Consider the following 4758-nt stretch of genomic DNA (forward strand, 5'->3'; position numbering starts at 1 on the left):
CATCCTGTAGTCTAACAGGACCATCCTGTAGTCTAACAGAACCATCCTGTAGTCTAACAGGACCATCCTGTAGTCTAACAGAACCATCCTGTAGTCTAACAAAACCATCCTTCTGCTGTAGTCTAACAGAACCATCCTGTAGTCTAACAAAACCATCCTACTGCTGTAGTCTAACAGAACCATCCTGTAGTCTAACAGAACCATCCTGTAGTCTAACAGGACCATCCTGAGGCTCCATAACTAATTTAAACAAAACCCACCCTCACATTATCTCTCTCTGGCTTTTCCCCTCTCTCTTTCTCCTTCACTCTCAAAAGCTGGAGAGGATGTTGGAGCTCGGGATGATTATGTTGACTGATTACTGCCAATATTGCAGGTCCCTGAAGCAAAACGTCTACTCACTTGATTGACTGGAAATTCCCAGAAGGTCTCTAAGACATAAATTATTCAGGTCAGACCGGACGCTGAGGATAATAAACATTTAAATTGTTCACTTTGAAATTGGCAATATCTGTCTCATAGTGTACATGGAGGGCATAATTAATTTAATAAAGACACCCTGTGGAGTGTGTGTGTGTGTGTGTGTGTGTGTGTGTGTGTGTGTGTGTGTGTGTGTGTGTGTGTGTGTGTGTGTGTGTGATTTTTCAAAGATAACTAAATCTCTTCCATTATAAATGTTTTAAAAAATCAAGTGACAAGAGGGGAAATGCTGCCATTTATTCCACCACACATAAGCTAATCACAATGACCTAAAACACACTCAAATATAATATACTGTAAATCTAACGTCAGACTGAATGAGCGGCAACCTTGGTCACCGACGGTAGCCTGCGACGTACCGACGTGCTTTCCACCGTTCCAACGTATTGACGCACAGGAGAGCAGGAAACGATAGACAACAAGAAGTGACTCCTGAGCCGACCGGGAGAGGGACGGCTCCTGTCGAGCTGGACTACCAAAGAAAACTGGATTAAAAGCTTGCATTCGGACGGAAACCTGGTTTATTTGATACGTTGGTAACCCATGGACAAATTGGCCGTGGATACATATTTATCAAGTGCGTTTCGAGCTCAATCCAAGGAGTTTAAAGTTTCCGCGATCTCCTCTCTTGGATCCCACAGTTTTCTTTTTTGCCAGGCTGTGATGTGGTGACGCGGCTCGTCGACGGGAAGCTAAGCTAACGTTAGCTGGCAAAATACACCAGAGAAAATGTGTTTTTAGATATTTTAGTTTTCTGACTTTGTCTTCATTTTTTTTTTATTTGACCCTTGAAGTTGGTTTATAAACACTTTTTTTATATATATATATGCTTTGCCTGGTATTGTCTTGGACAGTAACATTACACTTTTTAGTTGCAGTCCTATGAGCTATCGTAACCGGCTGTAGTGCCGAGCTAGCTCTGGACATTTGATTGCTAACGGTAGCTAGCTATCTAGCTACATCTGTTTCCACTTTTGTTCCTTGTAAGGAGTGTTGCCTAACTACACTTTTTTTTCTTCCCTTGAACAAAGTATAGAAAATGTTAGGATGAGTTAATAATTGTGTGTCTGTATATTATATGTGCAAACACTAATAATCAGTTTGACTCACTTTTATCTTTGTGCAATGCAGAAGTCACTACCGTTAGCGAAATAGCTAGCTAGAGTTGTTGCCCTCTGATGTGGGTCTGGCGGTGCGGCCTTTTGGAGTTATCTTTTTTTGTTCGCCGTCGGGGACCTTTCAGTCTGGATGGTTTTCAACATTTTCATTGGATTTAATGTTTTGAATGGCTTGGATTATTCATACAATTGTACCGTTGTATTAGTTGAACGAACTGGCTAGAAGTTAAGTTGAAGAAAGCTCGGCAACATAGATAGAAAAGTGGACATCCACAAAGGAATTTCGCCTACTCTGCAAAGGTAACGTTAGCTAACCATTGATCTGTTTGTATTAATGTATAATATTTTTATTGTACCAGCTTTACTAACTTTCTACCAGGCATGTCATGTTAATGTCCATTTGGTTCACAGCTCTAGAAAGGAGTGCATTTGGCAGTAACTTAATTAACTTATTTAACTTAAATACCTCGAAAACCTTTTCGATAACTGCCAATTGATTGATCTAGTTAGCTAGGTGTCCGTACTCAGATTTTATGCCTCCTGCCTTGAGTTTGAAAGAGTTAGGACTGTTCTACACTAGACCTACAGTACCAACACAACGCGCCTTGGCAGCTAGTTTGTTTATCAAAAACAGTCACATTCCAGACCGAAAGTATTGGCGTTAGGCTTTCCCCGTGACCTTGCTGTTATGGTTTACACATTAATGTTACCGGACTTTGACCCTCTTGTCTCTCTCTCTTCGGACTTCAGCCTACCTGTAGCAGCCTTGTTTACGCTGGTATGTTAGCAGCCCGTCCAGTACAAACGCTGTGTACGTTTTGTTCAATGGATGTGCATAGGGACTTCAGCATTATGTAACGCTAATGGGTGATGTAGGTGTCCCCCCCCCCCCTCCTCCCAACTCACTGCATTGAGATGTCTACAACTGAACTGCCATACTGTGAAGCCTACTGACATGATGGACTTGTTGTTGTTTTGTACATTGAGGTAGTTACACTACAGAGTATTGTTACCATCTGTCATTCCGTCTCGTGCTCTTCAGTAGGGCTCCTCCCCCTCATAAACTCCATTGTTTTGTTGGTTTGACCTTGTTATTGGAGAGCTGCTGTCCATTTTGACTAGGTGAAAATTAGGTTACATTTGGCAGTAGCCAATCATAATATTTATCACCTAGATATGTGGGGGATTTGGATGGTTTTGGCTCAATGACGTGCCTGCTTTGTAAACAAGCTCCTAAGGTACAGTGCCACTGCTCAGGTCCCTGAACTTAACACAGTGGCTTCTGAAAGCAAGTGCCTTTGGCGTTGAAGGCCGTGGAAGAAGAAGAAGAAGAAAGGAAAGCCCTAGTCCTCCCCGGCCACCCAGTAAAAAATGCACTTTGTTCCAATTCATTAGCTGCAGTTCCGTTTGTTTAAAAAAAAAATGTAGCTCACATGATTCTGGGCTTTCCCGCCTGGAGGCCCGTCTACAGGGCCTAATTGCCAGTGTTGAGCCCCCTGTTGTGGAGCCAGTGGATGAAGTCAACCACTCAGTCAGGCCTGCATCCCCAACATCTTATGCCTGCCCATTTACAATGGAAAACCATATTAGTGTACACACACATCCAGAGTGATTGTGAGTGTAGGCTAGGTCTACATGTGTTTGTGTACATTGGGTTTCTTAGTGTCTGGTCAATGGAAGGGCTGAGTAGTGGTCTGGCTTCATCATCTGATGCACCACAGGCTTTGGTGCAAACCTCATCAAGCACAAATCTCCAGTTAGGAATTGGCCCTTGGAAAGCATAAAGGACCCCCTCCTTATAACATGTTCTAGCAGCGTATACAGACACTCTGCGGACCAGGGTCCTGATGAAGTCTCAGTCTACTGACTCTCTGTGGACCAGGGTCATGATGAAGAACCCATTACTCAGTCTACTGACTCTCTGCAGACCAGGGTCATGATGAAGAACCCATTACTCAGTCTACTGACTCTCTGCAGACCAGGGTCCTGATTAAGAAGTCATTACTCAGTCTACTGACTCTCTGCAGACCAGGGTCCTGATTAAGAAGTCATTACTCAGTCTACTGACTCTCTGCAGACCAGGGCCATTATGAAGAAGTCATTTCTCAGTCTACTGACTCTCTGCAGACCAGGGCCATTATGAAGAAGTCATTACTCAGTCTACTGACTCTCTGCAGACCAGGGTCCTGATGAAGTCTCAGTATACTGACTCTCTGCAGACCTGGGCCATTATGAAGAAGTCATTACTCAGTCTACTGACTCTCTGCAGACCAGGGTCTTGATGAAGAAGTCATTACTCAGTCTACTGACTCTCTGCAGACCAGGGTCATGATGATGATGATGATGAAGAAGCCATTACTCAGTATACTGACTCTCTGCAGACCAGGGAGATTATTGTCTAGTTGTGTTTTTCTTGTTTCGGGGTGCCCTATACCTGCGCCCAGAGGGGAGTAGTTCAAAGTCCAGGTACAGGGGGTGGCTTGGGTCTAAAATTATTTTGTGAGCCTTGCAGAGGGCCCTGATCTTAAAGATCTCATCCAGGCCTGTCTGTTTGACTCCAAGTACCTTGGGGAGGGCCCTGACCTTAAAGATCTCACCCAGGCCTGTCTGTTTGACTCCAAGTACCTTGCTTGCTGTGGTGATAATCCTTCTCGGCATATTTGTCTGGCTGACGGTGGCATTGCCAAACCAACAAACAATACAAACAGTTAAAATACTCTCACTGAAAGATTTGTAAAACAGAGTCAGTATAGTACAATTAACATTAAAAGATCCCAGCTTTCTGAGAAAAGTCCATCTCTGTTGACTCTTTTTTTTTTTAATGTAGATCAGGTCTGTACATTTACTCCACTGAAGCTTATTGTCCAAGAGGACACCCAGGTATGTGTATTCCTCTACAATCTCTATGTTCTGACCTCTGATAGATGTTGCAGAGGTAGGTGGTGTTCTCTTCCTGACGTCTATGCACATCTCTTTGGTCTTGTTGGTATGGAGGACCAAGTGTGATTGGTCACACCACTCTTCAGTCATTTAGGACGTTCCTCATCATCATGCAACAGGCTGATCAACAGGCAGTGTCATCAGCGAACTTAACGAGGTGTCTGTCAGGATGGGAACTAATACAACTATTAGTGTATGAGATGTATACTGACTCTCTGCA

The 4758-nt window shown here is 43.5% G+C and overlaps 1 protein-coding gene across 23 annotated transcripts in view; it reads left to right on the plus strand.

The window, feature by feature from the left end:
* The first annotated feature begins 812 nt into the window (after positions 1-812).
* Positions 813-4758, plus strand: part of LOC110526809 (liprin-alpha-1) — a 94746-nt gene continuing 90800 nt past the window's right edge. For 10 of the 23 annotated variants that reach the window (XM_036981476.1, XM_036981480.1, XM_036981482.1 and 7 more), the window contains exon 1: positions 814-1898. The gene's annotated coding sequence lies outside the window, so the exon portion shown is untranslated. Of the gene's footprint in view, positions 1899-4758 lie in introns of all 23 variants that reach the window. The other 13 variants (XM_036981483.1, XM_036981488.1, XM_036981492.1 and 10 more) reach the window with 5 other exon arrangements.

Source organism: Oncorhynchus mykiss, chromosome 6 (genome assembly GCF_013265735.2).
Source record: "Oncorhynchus mykiss isolate Arlee chromosome 6, USDA_OmykA_1.1, whole genome shotgun sequence".
Classification (NCBI taxonomy): domain Eukaryota; kingdom Metazoa; phylum Chordata; class Actinopteri; order Salmoniformes; family Salmonidae; genus Oncorhynchus; species Oncorhynchus mykiss.